At 40.8% G+C, this 22,490-nt stretch overlaps 1 long non-coding RNA gene across 2 annotated transcripts in view; it reads right to left on the bottom strand.

The window, feature by feature from the left end:
- The window catches only part of LOC114486521 (uncharacterized), a 33,708-nt gene extending 12,945 nt beyond the window's left edge, over positions 1-20,763 (bottom strand). Inside the window, exons 1-3 of one of the 2 annotated variants that reach the window (XR_003680378.2) lie at positions 20,502-20,763; positions 3,691-3,888; positions 2,276-2,596 (exon numbers count right to left, since the gene is read on the bottom strand). This is a non-coding gene — a long non-coding RNA (uncharacterized lncRNA). Of the gene's footprint in view, positions 1-2,275; positions 2,597-3,690; positions 3,889-20,501 lie in introns of those variants that run through there. The other variant, XR_003680379.1, reaches the window with a different exon arrangement.
- Between the last annotated feature and the right edge of the window lie 1,727 nt (positions 20,764-22,490).

Genomic DNA, 22,490 nt, shown 5'->3' with positions numbered 1-22,490 from the left:
TGATGAAAAATCTGAAAGAGAAATTAAGGAAACACTCCCATTTCCCATTGCAACAAAGAGAAAACACCTAGGAATAAACCTACCTAAGGAGACAAAAGACCTGTATGCAGAAAACTATAAGACACTGATGAAAGAAATTAAAGATGATACCAACAGATGGAGAGATATACCATGCTCTTGCATCGGAAGAATCAACGCTGTGAAAATGACTGTACTATCCAAAGTAATCTACAGATTCAATGCAATCACTATCAAATTACCATTAGCATTTCTCACAGAATTAGAACAATCATTTTCACAATTTGTATGGAAACACAAAAGACCCCGAATAGCCAAAGCAATCTTGAGAAAGAAAAATGGAGCTGGAGGAATCAGGCTCCCTGACTTCAGACTACACTACAAAGCTACAGTAATCAACACAGCATGGTACTGGCACAAAAACAGAAATATAGATCCATGGAACAGGATAGAAAGCCCAGAGATAAAGCCACGCACATATGGTCACCTTATCTTTGATAAAGGAGGCAAGAATATACAATGGAGAAAAGACAGCCTCTTCAATAAGTGGTGCTGGGAAAACTGGACAGCTACATGTAAAAGAATGAAATTAGAACACTCCCTAACACCATACACTCATACACTCAAAATAAACTCAAAATGGATTAAAGATCTAAATGTAAGGCCAGACACTATAAAACTCTTAGAGGAAAACATAGGCAGAACACTCCATGACATAAATGCAAGATCCTTTTTGATCCACTGCCTAGAGAAATGGAAATAAAAACAAAAATAAACAAATGGAACCTAATGAAACTTAAAAGCTTTTGCACAGCAAAGGAAACCATAAACAAGACAAAAAGACAACCCTCAGAATGGGAGAAAATATTTGCAAAGGAAGCAACTGACAAAGGATTGGTTAATCTCCAAAATATACAAGCAACTCATGCAGCTCAAAATGAAAAACAGGGCTTCCCTGGTGGTGCAGTGGCTGAGAGTCCGCCTGCTGATGCAGGGGACACAGGTTCGTGCCCCAGTCCGGGAAGCTCCCACATGCCGCGGAGCAGTTGGGCCCGTGAGCCATGGCCGCTGAGCCTGCATGTCTGGAGCCTGTGCTCTGCAATGGGAGAGGCCACAAGAATGAGAGGCCCGCGTACCGCAAAAAAAAAAAAAAAAAACAACAAAAAAGAAAAACACAAACAACCCAATCCAAAAATGGGCAGAAGACCTAAACAGACATTTCTCCAAAGAAGTTATACAGATTGCCAGCAAACATATGAAAGTATGCTCAACATCACTAATCATTAGGGAAATGCAAATCAAAACTACAATGAGGTATCACCTCACAGCAGTCAGAATGGCCATGATCAAAAAATCTACAAGCAATAAATGCTGGAGAGGGTGTGGAGAAAAGGGATCCCTCTTGCACTGTTGGTGGGAATGCAAATTGATACAGCCACTATGGAGAACAGTATGGAGGTTCCTTAAAAACCGAAAAATAGAACTACCGTACGACCCAGCATTCCCACTACTGTGCATATACCCTGCAAAAACTATATTTCAAAAAGAGACTTGTACTACAATGTTCACTGAAGCAGGATTTACAATATCCAGGACATGGAAGCAACCTAAATGTCCATTGACAGATGAACGGATAAAGATGTGGCACATATATACAATGGAATATTACTCAACCATAAAAAGAAACTAAACTGAGTTATCTGTAGTGAGGTGGATGGACCTAGAGTCTGTCATATAGAGTGAAGTAAGTCAGCAAGAGAAAAACAAATACCGTATGCTAACACATATATATGGAATCTAAAAAAAAACAAAATTGGTTCTGAAGAACCTAGGGGCAGGACAGGAATAAAGACGCAGACATAGAGAATGGACCTGAGGACATAGGGAGGGGGAAGGGTAAGCTGGGGCGAAGTGAGAGAGTGGCATGGACATATATACACTACCAAACGTAAAATAGATAGCTAGTGGGAAGCAGACACATAGCACAGGGAGATCAGCTCGGTGCTTTGTGACCACCTAGAGCTGGGGGAGAGGGAGGGTGGGAGGGAGACGCAAGAGGGAGGGGATATGGGGATATAAGTATATGTATAGCTGATTCACTTTGTTATAAAGCAGAATCTAACACACCATCGTAAAACAATTACACTCCAACAAAGGTGTTATAAAAAAAAAAAACACTGCACAAAGAATTGATAAAAGTGAGAGAGTAGTTGATGGAGATATCTTGGGTAGAGGAAAGAGCTCTGAGGCAGGAAGAGTGAGGAGACCAGTGGGGCTGGAGAGAGGGAGTAGAGGGAAGGAGAGGTGGAGTTCATGGCACAGGAGGTCAAGGAGGTGATGGGGAGAGGAAAGCAAGTCATGTAGAATGGTGACAGCTGTAGTATTGATCTGAGCTTTCATTGAGAGTGATGTGGGCTGCAATCGCAGGATTTAAACAGAAGAAAAACATTACCTGACTTGTGTTTCCAAGGGATTTCTCTTGCTGCTGTATTGAGAATGCACTTAGAGGAAGCAGTGTAGACACAGGGAAATCAGTTAGGAGATTACGGCAACAATCTAAGTGAGAGGTAATGGTGTTCTGGAAGAGTGAGGGCAGAAATGGTTAACAAGTTGCCAGATTCTGGATATATTTTGCAGATTGAGCGAAGGGGATTCCCGATGAATTGCCAGTTGGATGTGACAGCTTGTGCTATTAACAGCTTTCCAGGGTAAGTGCCTCTTAAGAGATACTGAATAAGCCTCACAAAGTCCATCAGTAATCCCTGTCTCTATGGGAATCATAATTTCAACAATTTAAAATGGAGCTTTTGCAATTCACGTTACTCCCAATGTAACTGGGAAGTGAAGTCTGGTCTAGGACTCACTTCGACGTATCACTTGGTAGGCAAATTAAAATGCTTGCTCTCCTGATATCAATAAACACTTTTACGAATATGTCATGTATTTAAATATATAAAACATATAGCTTTAATAAGAAAATATATTGATAAGTCAATATGCAGCCTCATATCTATAGTAACTGATAAAAGAACATCTCCTATGGACCACATTTAGAGTCTACTAAAAGGATGCATCTGATATTTTGCATCTGATATTTTGTCAAATCCTGTTCAATTTAAATCTTTATACATTTTTCAGGACTACTGGGAAAATGCATCATTCCTCTTCTTTTTACAGCTTTTTCATCAAAGATGAAACAAAGATCTAATAAATAGTACTAAAGATTGTGTTTTTTTTAATTGACAGAGCATTTAAGTACGACTTGACGAGCTCAACCCACAAATGATTTCAACAAGATTATGAAATAAAACTTCAGAGACATTTCTTGAAAGACTACACTTGCTCATACTCTACTATCTAAGGTAAGGTTGTAAAACTAGCAGCTTACCAAGGTGAGTAATGAAATGTCTGACTAATCATCTATATTTTTCTTAAGTATCATTCAAATATAACAAGGTAAGTCAAAACGCAGCATTGCCCTCACAGTAGTACCACGAACATTTGTTGAGGACAAAAGGAAAATGTTAATGTTTACTTGCTATGTGCATAAAGTCATCAAAATTAGAACATGAAGGAAAACAGTCTATGGTCACAAATGTGTATAAATAGTGTACTCTCTGCTCCCATTGACAGGTGCCATCCAGGCCAATGCCACACGTCACTTCCTTTTACCTGCCACCATTCTGTGTTTGAAGAAACGTCCAAGCATCAAGGCATGAATGACCTGCACTCCTACCGCCAGAGGCAAAGGTAACAGTGGATGTCAGCATCTCCCTAGACAAACAGGAAGAATGTCAAGGACCCGTTTTTACAACATAGTAATCTGGGGTTTTTTTCATTCGGAGATTCTATTGTTTTTTCCACCGCCATCTGTAACAAAACAGGGAAATGAGGTTTTAAAAAAATCAATGTTAAATGTAAACAAATCATCTGGGCTCCACTTGGCTCCATAGTGTTTTATGTTTACTTTACAGATGTAACCTTTCCAGGCATTGGTCAATTCTGGTGTGATAAATACAATTATCTTTTAAATTGGAGTATGACGTCACCACAAATGGTATGATGGAAACAAAGATATAGCCAGTGCCCATTTATCCAGAATGACAGGAAACTGGATAATTGAATAGTCTCATTAGGTAAGAATTACTGTACATAAATTACCACTTTTCCAAGAAATAAGAGTAAAAATAGAATGTATTTAAACTGTAATAAGCACAAGTTAACCCATCTGGTTCACAGCAGTAACTATGCCATGGTAGTAATTCTGAACACCAATTCAGGCTGCTAGATACAAGGCTGAATCAAAGCTAGCTTTCTAATTTGACCTGAAAGTCACTGATTTCAACAAATTTCTGCCATATGAATACATCATTATTATCTGTCTTTCTTATAGAGGTGTACAAGTGCAAATTTTTTATAATTCCCATAATTTGAGCTTCTTAAATGTTTCAGAGAAAGAGAAAGAGAGGAGTGAAAATCACTAGGATAATCCTCACATAAGAATAACAGAGAAAAAGGCACATGTTTTTTCTACATTACTTCTAATTACTAATCATATAGTATAAGTCTCATGGCTTAAAATATTTTAAAATTCTGGTTGAAGTTGCAAAAATTTATTTAAGGTGTATACCCTTGTCTCCTACACTTGCTTTTATATTGTAGCAAGAATAAACCTTCTAATCTGAAAGACTGAATTTGGAGCATAATAAATCTGAATACAAAATATCCTGGAAATACTTTATCCTGCTTTTGGATACTGATCAGGAAACAGCCTATGCTTTTTAAATCCGAAGATCAATCCTACCTTTATTTTGTGCACAGTAAAGTTTCAAATTCTGTATTCAGCGTGGAATTTGATATGAACCAAAAGCTCTCTGCTCATCTGAAATTTTACTAGCCTCCTAAGGAGGAAAAGCATCTTCTGTTTTTGTTGTCTTTGAAGGGTCTATAGCTTCCCAGGAATGCAGGCATTGTATAGTACAGAGGAGCCCAGCTAATTCGAGGAGGAAGGAGGCTTTCGCCCACAGAGATTCAGGTACCCGAAGCATCCCTGCCCACCAGGCATCACAGGCATGACGTGGGGAGGATTCAGAGGCTGCAGTACCTCCCCAGAGCCCCTCTTACCCCCTTGCGTAGCATTCATCATCTTCTGATCGCTAGGCTGCAAGCAGCGGAACCTATGACTTTCAGAGGCTCACCCGTTTACTGGCGTTACCTCGCCGGCAAGTGCCTGGTAGTTTAGGTCTCCACATACACAAAATATGAGGTCTACCTTAGTCAGTGATTGATTCCTAGGAGGGTACAAAATCCCCACACCTTTGCCTCCAGATATGACAATCTCTGAAATATAATTCATACTCCAGAGCGCCCTATGGGATCAGGCTGAGTCTGGAGCTACACCTGAAATCACAGGAAGATTGCTTGGCTTCTCCTTCATCCCTTCACTTGCCTCTCCAGGGAGCCCTCTTTCATAAACCACTTGCACCTGAATCCTTAATTATACGTTCTCTTTCGGAGAGAGCCTGATCTATGACGGAGGCGTAGCTCAGTATTCAATAGTCACAACCACAGTATCTCAGTTCAGGCAAATCAGTATGCAAGACCAAAAGTAGATGCAGAAATAGGAGATTTGGGGGCTTCCTGGGGGGCTTCCCTGGTGGCGCAGTGGTTGAGAGTCCGCCTGCCGATGCAGGGGACGCGGGTTCGTGCCCCGGTCCGGGAGGATCCCACGTGCCGCGGAGCGGCTGGGCCCGTGAGCCACGGCCGCTGAGCCTGCGCGTCCGGAGCCTGTGCTCCGCAACGGGAGAGGCCACAGCGGTGAGAGGCCCGCGTACCGCAAAAAAAAAAAAGAAATGGGAGATTTGGGGCAGGTGACATTCAGATCAGGATCTGGGGCTGAAAGGCAGCATCAGGGAATTCTAATGTAATGGCTACTATCAAAAAGGACTGATATTCAGGGGCAGAACTCAGTTCTTCTGGAGGAGAATGGGACTTTGGCAAGTTACAAGAATAGGGACGTGGGAAGAACTGATACAGATGTCTAGTTATAAAGAGTGTGCCTAACATTTTAACTTTTTCATGCCTTGTTTTGTCCTTCCACCTGGAATACCTACTCCCCATCTCCCCACATTGCCTTCTGTTGAATCTGAAAATTTGGAATAGTCTTTGAAAACACAGCCCTGACGTTTCCTCCTCTCTGAAGCCTTTCCAGTGCCCATAACACAGGCATAATCTCTCTCTTCCCTCTCCCATCTCTATAATGGGCACATAACTGGGTGCAATTATCATCCAATTCTATTGTTAATGTTTGATTTTTATCCCTTTATAGATTGTGACATGTCTTAGTCATCATTTTATCCCCAGAAACTATCATGATGTTGAAAAGCACCTATCATGAATTGACAGGAACAGTGCAGAATCCCGATTACATGACTGGGGAAAAGCACAAAAGCACACAGGAGCTGCTCAAATAGACCCCGGCAAAGCCGGGACGGGCAAGCAGGATCAAGGCAGGTAGTTGAGAACTACGAGGTACACCTGAGGGGATGGGGAAGGCGGTAACTACTGTGGGGCAAAGAACCAGACTGAGCTGGAGAAGCATTTATTTCTAGGCTCATGCCTTTCATACTCCCAAATTGATGAGTTGCATAAATATCTTATTTTGTTCTCCTACACAAGAAAGATCAAACTTCTCTCACATTTAAAAAACTAAATATTAGGATCCTATCAGGTAAACAATTATCTTTTATTTTCTTTCCTTGTCTTCTACAATCTGGTGTTATTATGATTGTTTGATGGTTGAAGAAATGAAGTGTAAATCCTATTTGTCACCCAGTTCTACTAAAGAATTTATGAAAGAAATACATTCCAATTACCAACTTAAATGATGATTTAAATTGTCTCTACATTTTGTTCAGGACATCTTTTCCCTATAACTTTAGAAAGTATAGTACAGGGAACTCTACTCAATACTCTGTAATAACCTGTATGGGAAAAGAATCTGAAAATGTATGTATACACATATGTATATGTATTAACTAAATCACTTTGCTGTACACCTGAAACTTAACACAGTATTGTAATCAAATATACCCCTATATAAAAAAAATGAGCCCCCAAAAAAAAGAAAAAAGAAAATAGATGGATGTTTGTATTGAGAATCCTATCGTTTTGGTATCTCAGTTCATATGACTATAACCAGTTTATCAACTTCCTATAAAAAAAAAAGTAAACCCCACTGAACTGCACTTAATCAAGTCCCTGGTTCAACAGGTGTGGAAACAAAAATGATTATAGTTCACTCAGATTTCTGTTTTAAAACTCACTGCCTTTAGGAAGGATGGCACTGTAAGACTTCAACAGCTAAGTTTACGGTATAACTGTCAATCTGAATAATGGACTTCGTTTTCTTTTTCTCACTGTCATGATTCCTCTTCCTAGCATCGCGACTTCTCAATTTCAAATGGAGTTAGATAAGTATTATTACAACACACAGACTCTGACCCTCACTGACTCCAAAATGGTTCATCTTGAAGTATTTGTAGCTTGAAGTGCATTCTGAGAGAACAACACTGTCTGATCTGTGCTTTAACCCATTAGACATATTGCTCACGGCCGAAAGGGGGTCCTGATAGCTTTCATCCTGAAAAGGTTCCAGCCTCTCTTTCATATTTGGAAAGTGCCAGTGAATTGGAATCTTCCAATGGTGCTACCTTCAGCTCACCCCTAACACTCAAGCCATGTCCAAATTTGTCGATCCTTCTCTCCTGAGTGTCCCAGTGTTCTGTCTTCCTCTCCTCCACCATAGCGAATTCACTAGTTCAGTGTTTTACTGTCTTTATTTGAAGCTATTACCATAAGCTTCTTACCAGATTTCCTCCCTGCAGCCTACTCCTGATACAGCCACCAAACTTATCTTTCTAAAATACACCAACTATGTATCATGTTATATCCAGTGGAAAACTTTCAGTGCTCCCCTATTGCTGCTTTTTGTCTGAGTAAGCACGTTGCCACCTTTCGTGGTAGTTTAAGCTATTACTTTCCCTGAGTGCTACTCTCACGGCAGACCACCTGCCAGCTAATCTCTAAGACAGCAAGCATTTCCTTCCACCCCTCTTTGGCTTTATCTACTCCCACAACCGAGAATACATTTTCTCCCAGATTCCTATTCATCCCTCAATGCCCTTCTAAATGCCATCTTCTCCGTGAAATACTTTCCTTTGAGTATTCTAATCAGAACTCATTACACATTTCATGGGCATCCTAAATTGTAAGAACTGTGTCTTCATTGTCCAAGACTGAGAACAATATCTAGCCTGTAAAGCATGTTCAATTAATGTTTCTTTAAAGAGTTTTCTGAGTCTTCTGTCGTGGAAAATGACAAGATCCAACTCTCAGTCTCCAATCTGATCCTCTTTAATTCTAAACTTTAAACTCTTGCTAGAATTACTTAACTAAGACTTGAATGAGCCTGTCATTCCAATGATTATATAATAACTTTCTATCATTCATCCAAGTCAGTCAATAAATATTCTTGGAGGACCTAGGAGGTGACACGGAGGACCTAGGAGGTGACACGGAGGGCCCGGGAGGTGACACGGAGGGCCCGGCAGGTGACACGGAGGACCCGGGAGGTGACACGGAGGACCGGGGAGGTGACACGGAGGGCCGGGGAGGTGACACGGAGGACCTGGGAGGTGACACGGAGGACCCGGGAGGTGACACGGAGGACCGGGGAGGTGACACGGAGGACCTAGGCTGTGACATGGAGGACCCGGGAGGTGACACGGAGGACCCGGGAGGTGACACGGAGGACCTAGGAGGTGACACGGAGGACCCGGGAGGTGACACGGAGGACCTGGGAGGTGGCAGCACTGGGAATAAAAGTATAAGCACAGTGCACATCATCCCCGTCTCCCTGGAGATGACAGTCCAGAGCAAGACCCAGTTAAAACACACACACTTGCACACACAAAGTACAAGTTATCTTAACCACTGAGAAGAAAGTGCAAGACGTACGAGAGAGAACAACAAGAGATCTGAACCTATCTTACTTGTCTTTTAATAGCCAACATCTGAAAAATTACCAGAGTTACCCCCCGAAGCTTATAAGTATATTGAACTGCAAGTGTATTTTTCCTGCTTTGCTGTTACAGAACATCAAACAAATATGGGGGAAACCGTCAAGAGGCTAATTCACCTTACTCAGTTTATCTTTTTAGTTCATCAGAGGTGAAAAGTTTTCAATACTGCGCACATGGATACAGATAAATACATCTTCCGTGCAAAAAGTCCTATGATTTACATGAATCCCAAATTTAAATTTAAATTTAAATATATGTGGGAAAATGGTGGAAGTGTGGAACAAGGTAGAACAGTGATAAGTGAGGAGAAGCTAGAAACAAAATAATAAAAATGGGAGGGGGAAAATATAAGTAAAATTATAAAGAGAAGAAAATTGGAATGGACATACAGAAAAGTTTTCTTTTTTCTACTTACCTACACACACATTAAAATCTTTAATCAGTACCTGGCATTTTTCCCTGTTGCTCTGTCAACACTGAAGAGCTAAAGTGAATTTCACATCATGAAATTGTTAAAACAGACATGATTTTTTTTTACGTTTTTTCATAGTTAGAGATACCATAACCATGTCTTAGCTTTTTTTTTTTTAAAGACCAGATAAATATTTGTGTTTTACCAAAAATTTTTGTGGGCCTTATAATCACTATTGGAACTACTCACATCCACTGTGTAGTGTGAAAGGAGCCACAGATAATACAGAAACAAATGAATGTGTCTGTGTTCTAATAAAATTTTATTTACAAAAAAAGACATCCAACCTATGAGCTGTAATTTGCCAACCCCTACCTTAGAGTAAAACGTACTATTCAATATACACACATACATCTATGCAAAGTGCCATGTGTATCTTTGGGTTATATAATGTGTCTTTCCTATGGATAAGAGTATATATTATTCTAGGGTTCAGTCTGCATTAAGTTATCTATACAATATGAAGCATATTTTAAATATATTGTAATCTTCATCCTTCACTTTTTATGAGATAGTATCTGATTCATATATATATATATATATATATATATACACTAAACTTTGCTTTTTATGATCCTCAATTTTTGGTAATCAATGATCCTTTTTATAATTATTCCTCGTAATAATACTATCTGAATGCAAATAGCAAGTTTGATATACTTGTGCGTGTATGTGTGTTATTTAATCACCTTCCCCCCTCTGTAATATAACGCTGTAACTTTAACTATGGATGTTATTCTATAGAAACAGGTCCAGCCAACTAATCCTTCAAATTTATTACTGTCATCATTGAGACTTATGCCTTACAGGTTAGCCAATATCAATCTTTTTTCCTATAGAAATGTACCACTGGGTAGTAACTGATGTCCCCTTTCTGGGAGACAAGGCAGACATTTCCAGGAGAGTTACTTGAATAGAAAATGTTTTATACCTTTTTCCCAGATAGAAGATTTTAAGAGGAAACGTGCACATAACTGTCTGTGCGAAACAGGAGGTTAAAGGTGCGGAGTCTCCAAACGAGGAGGTTGTTAGGAAAGCGGCTGGAATGGCGAACCTGAGCGCCAGCAGGTGAACAATGAGGTGCGCTGCAGAGGGGCAATGACCGGCCCGTTACCTTAGGTCCTACCAGTTGTCCCAGTTGAGAGTACTATCAGGACCCGGAGGATGATCCCTTTGCTTTCTTTTTGCCCAGCTCAGTACGCAGTTTTCACGACTGAGTTACCTCGGCCCTTGCACCGGTGTACATGGCAGAACTAGAGGCCAAGTAAAGGCACCTTAAAGACGGTAAAGATGACTGGACATTTACAGAATGAAAGTCAAAATTGTGTACCACAGAAAAGAGAGGGGGAGTTCTGTTTTCCCATTCACAGAAACGGGCACAAAGCCAAATTAATTTCTTCTAAAACTGAGGTTTGCGTTACATGGCCATTGAGTCTGAGCTCGCAGAAATGAAGTTGACGGCTAAATTACAGGTAAAAGTCACGGTTAAGTACTGGCCTCACAGCCTTTACTCACCAGTCTACGTATGGAGCCATTTCTGTGTCTGAAGTGTTAATCTGATCCTGCCCGCTCCACCCAGATAGAACCCCAGGTGAAGGCTGAGAAATCAGTGGAGGAACTGCGCACAGACAGGATCCAGGAAGGCAGGAAGGCAGGGTGCGGCTTAGGGCCCCTGGAAAGGCAGCAGGCTTGAATTGGGTCTTGGATATTACGTCAACTAAGCCTGACTAGCATACCAGGCAACAACATGCTTGTCCTGAATTTGCAGATTGAGCTGTGTTTCCTCTAACCACAAAGTGAAGGAACACAGGCAGCCTTTTCTTCAGTTATGGCAAATAACTGACTGATCAAGTTAAATATATATATATTTATATAATATGTATTTATAGATAATATATTTATGTATTATATATCTCTACTATATATCTCTATATATTTATAGACGTATTTGTATATATTTATAGATATATATATATAAATAGATAGATATAAATTTTATATATACATATAAACATAAGAGAATGGCCTGGCCTGGCAATCTCTAAGTTTAGTAATCATACTTAAAGGTAGTACCATTATTTCAGTTTTTAAATCTCCTTTCTGCTTGCATTCTTTAGCAAGAATACCAGATTTAGCAATGCCAGCTAAATTTGAATTCCAGTTGAATAATGAATAATGTTATAGAAGTATACCCTCTGCAATAGTTGGGACACATATTCATTTCTGTCTGAAACTCAGATTTATTGGGGCATCTGCATGGTATCTGGCAGCTCTAATTCTCAGTAAAGCACGGAAGATGGAAAGGTGTGACATTTCATAGGGGAATGTTAATTAGTGGATGGATAAATTGGCACTGAAGTGTTCCGTGCTATGGTTCATTATAGATCAAATGAGATCAGTTTATTATTTCTTATATAGATGTACAAAATTAATTCAGAATAACTGGGGAAGGCCATTCTAAAATAGTAAAGTATTTTAAAGTAAATGATACAATTTAAAGAGAGGACTCTTACAGAACGTAGTCACTCACCAGGAACTCAAAAGTATTTATTGAAAGAATTATGTGAGATAAATTGTTCATTATCATATATAATGGCACGGCTTTTAATTAATTCCAATTGAGACAGAGTAGTAAGTTTATTCCCTTGAAGAAAACAGATAATTGTCATTTAAAGCCTCCTGAGGGTTAGACAGAAACACAGAAAGGAAGAAACAATAAAAGATTATTAGACAAAGATTAAAGGAGGGACTTCCCTGGTGGTCCACTGGTAAAGAATCGCCTTACAATGTAGGGGAGGGAGGTTCGATCCCTGGCCAGGGAACTAAGATCCCACGTGCCACGGAACGACTAAGCCCATGCGCCACAACTACTGAGCTCGCACGCCTCAACTAGAGAGCCTGCGTGTAGCAAACTACAGAGCCCACGGGCTCTGGAACCCACGTGCTTCACAGCTACAGAGCCCACGCACTCTGTAGCATGTGCGCCACAACTAGAGAAAAGAAAACCCGCACACCACAACTAGAGAGAAGCCCGCACACTGCAACGAAAGATCCCACATGCTGCAACTAAGACCCAACGCAGCCAAAAATAAACAAATAAATCTTAAAAAAAAGATTAAAGGAAAAAACTCTCTTCTTGAAGTAAGCACAAGATAATAACAATAGCTAACACTTTATCGAACACTTACTATTGTTCACGTATTTGGGTTGCACATTCTGCCAAGCACTTTATATACATCAGCTCATTTTGTCCTCTAATCCTCACAGTATCTCTATGAGAAAAATACTCCTACGTTCTCCATTTTACAGACAAGAAAACTGGGGTTTAAGACGGATTAAGAAAAGTTACCCAGAAGCAGGCCAGAGTCCTTAATCCAGATTTCACTAATACCATAAAATGCCATGCTCCTAGCCATTAAGTAATATCAACCCCAACAAGTAAAAGACCAATCTGATGTATATTTGAAAATAGAAAATAGGTTAGAATAACATAATAAGTAACCCAAGTCTGAAAGGCTCAGAAATCAGAAGATGTACTTACACAAGCATAGAAAATATGAATAAAGGAGACAAGTTAAGAACCTGTCTGTCTGTTTTGTGACCTACGTGGAGATGACTGACCATAAGGTGGCGAGAATCTCGCGCTAGGGAAGGAAGGATGCTACTGTGTAGTTTATAAAAGCCCCCAAAGCGAATCAGATATAGCCTCCTACTGGAGAACGACTGATTTGGACAGATGCACTTTCCTAATACATACGAGCGATTCATAACGCCGCCAGGTGTTGGGAATATTAACTGAGACATAGGGTTGAATGTTCTAGGAATGGAACTGTGGTCGTTAATTACCCCTACGGAAACTGGCTTCCATTCCGGGTGGCTACCAAGGACTCAGAGGCCATGGATAGAGCGCATGTTAGGAAAACATCACTTTGTAAAAATAGAATACTTTATTAAAGTTGCTAATAGCTTAATCAGCTGTACAGTGTCAGGAGAGAATAAAATTTCAAATATCCAGAAGGATCAAGACAGGAAAGAAATAAACATCAAAATGTAACAGTATACCTTTTATAAAGTGCTGATTTGCTTTGAAATTAAAACTTTCACGCCTTGCATGAGTTTTAGCTCCCAAGATTTAGGAAGTCACAGAAGAGCACCCTTCCCTGTCACTCCTGGGTTCAGAACCATCTGAGAGGAAGGCACAGAGATCAGAGAGATGGATATTAAAATATGTTTCATTATAATAAGTGTCTGATTGGAAGGAATGACTTGTCTTAGATTTACAGCCACACCAGGCCTCCTCTACTTCACTCCTGAATTACTCAAGTGTCCCTAGCCAGCAACAAGCAGCTGCGGGCAATCACAGGCCTGATCTCGCAGGTTTATAACCCGTAGGAGTAGAGAACTCATAACTTCCTGCCGGCAAGCTGCATCCAAAAGTGAAAGAGGAGACGGTACAGGGTGGCACATTCTAAGCAGTGTTTCCAAACTCACTCAATAAACAAGCCACTCCTCTTGCCCGGGGACAGTGAGTGAAGGGCTGGGAAGAGGCCAGGAGGATCACTGGAGCCGGAAAGAATGGAGATCCGCCCAAAACACGGGCCTTGGCCCACGCTATTCCAGTTGAAGCCTCAGTTGCCGAAGTCCCTTAGCAAATTCTAAGAGACTCAAAGAAACCGGATACTTTCGCATCAGGATTTTACACTATGTGAACTTCGCAGTAAAAATAACTCTAACAGGAACATCTACTTAATGCTTATCATATGCCAGGCCCTGTTCTAAACTCTTTACATATACAAATTCACTTAATCCTTCCAATTATCCTATGAGGGAGATTCAACTGTGATCCACATTTTACAGCTGGGAAAACTGAGGCACGTGGCAGTTAAAAAGAATCCTCCACACTTTTGCTGGTGGTCCTTTTATTGTAAGTCTCCCTACCTTCCACCCGTGCCAGAGACACAGGAAATTTTAGCATACTTTTCTGTATTTTTTCTTTAGGCAATAAGGCTTCGTTTGGTTCCTGTCATCAAATGCTGCATCCTACATAGAACTGGATAAGCCTTAGACTTCTTTAAATCAAGCAACTTCTTTCCCTGGTCCTTGTATCCGCCTTCCCACAAATGCTCCAACTGCTAAAACTTCCTCAACAGAGGGGCTGTGTATCTGCCTTCTTTCTGATCTTTTCTGCATTCGCCAAGCTAACTTTTCTAGATTTCCTCTCCTCCTCCTCAGGCATCTGCTCAGGTCATCTGCAAATTCCTCAGGTGAACCGTGACCCCCAGAAAACCCATCAGGGAATATGATGCCAGCACTTCTCTGTCTACTAGGCATGACGCCAATCCCACTGTATTTAAAATCAGAGCCCACTTACTTGCAAGGTACTCCACCTGTGTCCTTCCAGTGGGCCTGAGTCTCTAAATGTACACATTTTAAAAATCTAAGTGAGCCAAATGTAAAATAGATAGCTAGTGGGAAGCAGCTGCATGGCACAGGGAGATCAGCTCAGTGCTTTGCGACCACCTAGAGGGATGGGATAGGGAGGGTGGGAGGGAGGGAGACGCAAGAGGGAAGAGATATGGGAACATATGTATATGTATAACTGATTCACTTTGTTATAAAGCAGAAACCAACACACCATTATAAAGCAATTATACTGCAATAAAGATGTCAAAAAAAAAAATCTAAGTGTACTTGCTTCCTGAATTTCTTTTCTCTCTGTCTCACCTTGATTTGTTCAAGCCTCTGTTATTTGAACTTTGTTTGCTATCTGCTGTCCCTACTCTATTAAGAAGTTTCTGATACCATCTTTGGTCTTTAGTTCTTCCTTCTTGGTTTGGCTCATGCCTATCTGCAGACTGGAAACCTAATCTTTCCCTCTAGACCAGTGTCTTTTAAACTGTAGTCCTCAAATTACTAGCAGGCATGACCAGTTTTTTTTAAATATAGAATATAATTAAATGAAATATAATGTAGTATATATGTATATATATACTACTATGTATATAATGTAGTATAACAGACTACAATTCTCACGATAACTTGGGGTGACTTTTTCTTCCAGGTGTGTGTGTGTATTAGAGACCACAAGGTCAGTGCTGGGTGAGAAGTATGCTGGCCCAAGGAGGCCATATTCAGGCAGAGAAGCACAGCTGTATGATGAAGGAACAGCAGGAGGCCCAGGGCAATGTTCTTTATTCCCATTGGAAGGAAATGGAGATCATTGATGACACACGTCCCAAACTAGAGTTGAGGGCATGGGGCAAAGCTACTGAGATGTAAAGATATTGTATCACAGGAGAAGAAATGTGAGTCCCAATGACCTCTAACTTCATGTAAAATGATTTAGGTCATGTGTTAGAAGCCTTGAATATAAGTTGGGCATTTTGAAAAATTCTGGGACAACTAACCTCCAAACTATTAGCAATTCAAGAAGGCTAAATTTTTAAAAGCCTTGCTGAATGACAGTAAATGTTCATTTGAAGTTAACACAGAGTGACTTAGTGTAGCCATGTCATCCCTCATCAGCACTAGCAACCATAGAAAAAGAACTGAGAAAGTGGTAGCTCAAGATTGGCCACAAGAGGACATGGCAAAAAAGGCTGGGGTGTGGGTGAGGGACTCCAGCAGGTTGGACGGAAAGTCTGCTCAGTGCCAGGGGGAAGGGCACTGGAAAACTGCCCACCAGGTACAGGCTGTGTATGTGTCCATAATGAGAAGAAAGAGAGGACCCTAGGAAGATAATCGGCATCACTTCTTGAGACTGATATACTTATTACATAGTAATAAATAGGATGCCAGAGGCAAATCAGTTAGGTAGAGGTTTGGGTATCCGCACTTCAAGTTCTGAGCTCTGGTCTTCCCAAAATAAACTGACTATTTAATACCAATTTAGGTGATGGAGGAAGATGGGGGCTTGGAAGTGGGATGTAAGTCTGAAACACAGACTCCTCTTCCTTCTTTCCGCAGTGGTTCTTGAATCTTCTTTCTATTTTCCGCTATTTTACGACAGACTTAATTGATTAGTAAGTCTTTTGAATATATTCAAAGTAGGATTGATTAAATCTTGACAATCATCTTGACATTAAAAAAAATCAGTTCATTACTGTTGTTTAGTGTTCCAATTATCTATTGTTGTGTAAAAAATACCAAAACTTAGTGACCTAAAATAAAATAATTCATTTTGTTCCCGAATATGCAGTTTAGGCAGGGCTCAGTGATGGCACCTTGACTCTGATCTACTCAGCCTCAGCTGAGGAGGCTCCAAGCTTGGGGTCTAGAATCGTCTAAATATTTGTTCAGTCCCATGTTTGTCAGTTAGTGCTGGCTGTTGACTGGGACCCCAGCTGCGATTGCCACCCGAATATCTAATGTGGCCTCTCCGCGCGGCCCGGGCCTCCTGACAACATGGGGGCGGGATTCTCAGGGCAAGCATTCCAAAAGAGAGTGAGCCAGATGGAAGATGTATCACTTTTTATGACTGAGCCTAAGAAGCATCATTTCCCCTGCATTTTATTCATGGGGCAGTCATGAAGGTCCCCCCAAGTTCAAGTGAGAAGAGAAGAGAAACAGACATGCCAAGTCACTTGTACCACATTCCTTTCATCTATGCAGTCACAAAGGCCTGTCAAATTTCAAAGGGAAAGGAAACAGACTCTTCCTCTTGATGCGGGAATGACAAAGGGCAAAGTGCTGGTCCTGGGAATAATGCTTTGGCCATTTTTGGAAAATACAGTTCGCCACATTTAGCAAACTTCTTTTCAAAAATAAAAAAAGGTATGAAAAGTAAGGTCCAATTTCATTTAGCTACAGAGAAAAGATAGTCGAAAAGCTTTCTCAAATGGAAGCAGAGAGGTAGGTATTGGTACCTTTCTTCTGCCAACCACAGATTTCCTGAGGTGTTGCATCGATGGGAATTTTATCCCAGCAGTCAAAGGCATGATTTGACCCTAGCATTTTTATAGGTGCGTCTTAGAGAAGAATCTGATGATATAAGTGAACTGCTCTTCTGCTTGAAGCTTATTTTAGAAATAAGGAATGGATGAATCACTAAATAGCTTATGGATACGTTTTTATCGATTTATGACTCACCATGTGTTCCTATCTTTCAGGCAAAAATAATGTCTTTCCATGTAAGTGATTTGCTTTATTAGACCTCATGGGGGAAAAGAGTTCTTGGCTCTATGTTTTACTCTGACAAGGTAATGGCTCTTGTCCTGCTCTTGAGAAGTGACTAAGGTGCTCACTTGGGAAGATGCGTTAACTTTTCAAGCTATAGGAATTCCATTTTTGAAATAGAATGTACTGGGCACTATTATCTAAAAAAGTTAATGCTCTTTCTCAGCATATGGAATTCACTGCTAAGACCCAGGCCTCCCAGTATCCACAGGGTGTCACAAAAGGGAAATCATGGGTCCATTCTGGGAAGTTGTGCTCAAGATCAGGAAAATGGGTCAGATGACCTCCAAAGTGCCTAAGCATTTTTGTCCACTGTCAGAAGTACAGGATGACTCCCTACATCTTACGGTTTCTCACTTTCTTTTTTTTGGCCATGCCGCACAGCATGCAGGATCTTAGGTCCCCGACCGGGGATCAAACCCACGCCCCTGCAGTGGAACCGCAGAGTCTTAACCACTGGACCTCCAGGGAAGTCCAGTTTTGTACTTTTATTCACATAATTTCTTCCCTGCTGAAAGAATCCTACGTCCAACTCAACCATCATCACCTCCACTGAAAGCCTCTCCATGCTTCGCCAACATTATAATTACTGTAAGTCTATCAGAATGCACTCAACCACAGATTTCCTTATTTCTTAATTCGATATAGTACTTTATATATTCTTTGGGAAGTCCAGTTTTGTACTTTTATTCACATAATTTCTTCCCTGCTGAAAGAATCCTACGTCCAACTCAACCATCATCACCTCCACTGAAAGCCTCTCCATGCTTCGCCAACATTATAATTACTGTAAGTCTATCAGAACGCACTCAACCACAGATTTCCTTATTTCTTAGTTCGATATAGTACTTTATATATTCTTTTTTTTTTTTTTAGCACTTGACACTATATGTTAAATTATTCTTTATTTTCTTTTCCCATTGGAGACATTGATAATAATCTTTGTTCCTCTGGTGCCCAAAATAAGCCCTGCCAGATAGAACTGGGCTTTCTAACACTGAATTCATGTTAGAATCCCCGAGGCACTTTTTGAAAATACCAAGCCCTGAAACTCACCCCAGACCAGTTAAATCAGAATCTTGTGGGTGGTGTGGGCATCAGGCATCAGGGCATCAGGAATTTTTAAAAAACTTTCCTGGGCAATCCTGTGGTCAGACAAGGTGGAGAACCACCAACATAGAGGATATCCAATGGTGTTACAAAATGTAAGAATCCTAGCTGATGTGCTCGATAAGTACTTTCCTTTTCCCCCAGCTAAAATAAAGTAGGAACTACATATATAAATGTATTTCAAGCCATTCTACACAAAGGGTTTTACATGAAAATTACTTCTTTCCTAGAGTACAAAAGTTTAGATAACAATTTAACCTGATACAGAAAAAGAAATAAAAGATTCTCCAAATGTTATCATGGGCAATGTGTGGTTAATTATAAAACAGAATAATCTAGGCCATGGTTTTCAAACTGTGTTCAGGGGAAATGTTTAAGCCAAATTCCATGACTTGTATACAGCTGACCCTTGAACAATGCAGGATTGAATCATGTGGGTCCACTTATAGGAGGATATTTTTCAACAGTAAACACTACAGTACTACAGAGTCCATGGTTGGTTGAATCCGTGGATGTGGAGGGAACCACGGAGGCCAGCTATAAATTATACATGGATTAATCCCCCCATGTTGTTCAAGGGTCAACTTGTATTGTTATATGGCACAAATATGCCATATATACCATAAGTTAACGTATTGGTGATTACCAACATATTAAGATATGTTGGTGGTTAAAATTACTTTTGTGGTACTTCTGCCAGAAATACGCATGTACACATACATACACACACACATGGAAATCAGACCTGCTTAGTTCTGCTCACATAAAACTCCAGGACAGGGGGCTTCCCTGGTGGCGCAATGGTTAAGAATCCGCCTGCCAATGCAGGAGACACGGGTTCGAGCCCTGGTCCGGGAAGATCCCACACGCCGCGGAGCAACTAAGCCCGTGCGCCACAACTACTGAGCCCACACGCCACAACTGCGGAAGCCCACGAGCCTAGAGCCCGTGCTCCGCACCAAGAGAAGTCACCAAAATGAGAAGCCCGTGCGCCGCAAGGAAGAGTAGCCCCCACTCGCCGCAACTAGAGAAAGCCCACACACAGCAACGAAGACCCAACGCGGCCCAAAATAAATAAATCATAAATAAATTTATTTAAAAAAAAAACAACTGGAGCTAGTTGAGGTTCTTTCAAACCTATCAGACTGCAAGTGTAACGTTTGCCACTTGCACCGTTTTGTAATCACTACACTCAAAACCTCAGATTTGTGTGCAGGAGGGATTGCGGAAGTCTTCTCTGCTTGGCCATATTCTCCTTGGCGTATTTTCTGAGGATGTCAACTCTTAGGGATCCTAGCTCACTTAGTGAGTGAACCCCTAAATAAGTAGGCTAATAATTAGGAAAATAACATTAACATGTTAATGGTCTGCAGCTACTGCAACCCTAAATAATTCTCCTGTCCTTTCAAGGGGCAGGAGGGGAAGGGGAAGCAGGAGGTGAATTTAGTATTTTTGTTACCCGTTAGAAATAAGGCTTGGTATCAAAATGTCTCAAGTTTGGCTGGAGCCTGAGGGCTATTAGGTTTAAATGCTTTTTTTTACCGAGAACCTGGGCAGCTTTCTAGTTCAGCATAGTGGGCTATTCTGCAAGGCTCCTGAAAGCATTCCTGGCAATTTTAGGGAAACAGGAAGACGGTACTTACCAGAAGCTGCCTCCACGTGTAGCAGGTAGAATGAAAGGAATACTGCAGAAAGCCCCTTGGGGGAATTGGTGGAAAAATCCTGTCCCCCTTCCAAAAAAAAAAAAAAAGAGCATGCTGGAGTAACAGATGATTTTAGGAGGATGAGGCAAATGAACTGCACGATTTGGTTGTGGTTCCCAGAGGATCAGACAGTCGAACTACCATCCAGGCGCTCCTTCTCTGCCCTTTGTTGGAGCAGCGGAACCGCGAACTCGTTAATACCTGCGCCGTCCCTGCTGGGCTACGTGATTACGTGACTACGTGACTACGTGCTACGTGACACGTGACTACGTAGAAGGCGTAGGTCGCTGAGCGCGTGATCTAACTTCTCATCGCCTCTACTCCTTATCTGGAAACAGAATATCCTCCATAGGGATGTTGAGAGGGTTAAATGAATCAGTACTCATAAAATATATAGAACAGAGCCTGGCACAAGTAAGTCCTGAATTAATTTCAGCTACTTTAAAAACTTCGAGAATATTTGTTCAAAACAGTTCCAAATTCATATCTAGGCAGGAACGCCAACCAGCCTCTATGCTTATTTAGCCTCGTCTTTGGTATTCTACCATTGCCACTTCTATTGTATTTTACATGTTTAGAGCTGAAAGACAAAGTAACTATAAATAAATTGTGTAGGTCACAAATCTGGAAATTAAATTTGTTCCTCTTCTTGGAGGAGGTCAGCCAGTTGTGGTTAAAATCATGACAAAAACGTTTCTCCTTGAGAATACATTCCTCCCCCTCAACTTTTCTTTCTGGAAAATACAGACCTGAATGAGCTGTTGAATTCTCTGCAGTACTGATTTGAAAGTCTCAACTTTTATCAATAATTCTTCCGGTAGAATTCTTTACTATACACGTGTCCCTTTACGACTGCCACTGGAGCCTAGCGCTGTAGGATGAACAACAAGCATCTCTCACTTTGGCGATCTGTGTCTTTGGTTTCTCAGTAACAAAGAAGATACCCAACACTAATGTCCCTTCCATTTGTAACATTATGACAGCAAAGCCGTGACAGCTGTAAAGTTGCTCAGTGGTGTAAAATTGGAAAACACTTGCAAAAATTGGCAAGATAAGCTACTCTCAGCAGTCATTTTGCAAAGGTTGAAAGTACATCTACAAAGCAAGATTATCTGTCTCTTGCTTTAAAGAATGTAATTTGTTTATTTTTCCATTATTTAGAACGATCCTCAAAAGCAAAATGAAATCAGTATTTGGGATTTTATTGGATATTTTATTTAATAAATAAAATACAACACTATTGCCTTCCAGGTACTGCGTTATGTGCTAAATACAGCATAGGGAACAAACCAGCCATGAATCGTAACTTCACGGAACTTAATCTAAGCATGTCGTTTCAGACTTAGGGTGCATTAGAATTACTCAGGAAGCCTGTTCAAAATGTAGTTCTCAGAACTTGGATTGTGATTCAGATCATCTGGGAGAAACCCTGAAATCTACAGTTTTCACAGGGGCCGCATATGATGGTGATGCGGATCACCCAAGATCCACACACTGAAAATTGGAGCGGGAGATGATCCAGGCAAACCTTATTAAGAAAATAAGTGTTTGTGATGAACATTTGTATAGTAGTAATTTATGATGAAGGGACACACAAGATGTGTCAGGCTTCCATATCATCTTGCGAGCACAGACAAAGTATATCTGCAAATGGAAAAAAGAGAGTCCATTTTACAGGGAAATTTTGCATAAGATGCAAGCTTTGTCGTTATTCGGGCTCTTCCGGGTGTCCCATCTTCCAGCTGTGACCAAGTCTCTCAGGACTCTCAGTACGTGTTCAGCCTCTTTCCCAAGCCCCCTGACACTCATCCAGCTGTTCAGAGAACAAGCCAACTGAATCAACACAAGCTATATTTACCACAAGGGAAAGACTATCAATACTTGAGATAGCAGCAGGGAATTCTGACATCTGGTAGCACCAGATGATTA

This window comes from Physeter macrocephalus, chromosome 7 (genome assembly GCF_002837175.3).
Source record: "Physeter macrocephalus isolate SW-GA chromosome 7, ASM283717v5, whole genome shotgun sequence".
Taxonomy (NCBI): Eukaryota; Metazoa; Chordata; class Mammalia; order Artiodactyla; family Physeteridae; genus Physeter; species Physeter macrocephalus.
Note: the sequence above shows the minus strand (reverse complement) of the source record. Positions and strands in the feature narration are given on the sequence as shown.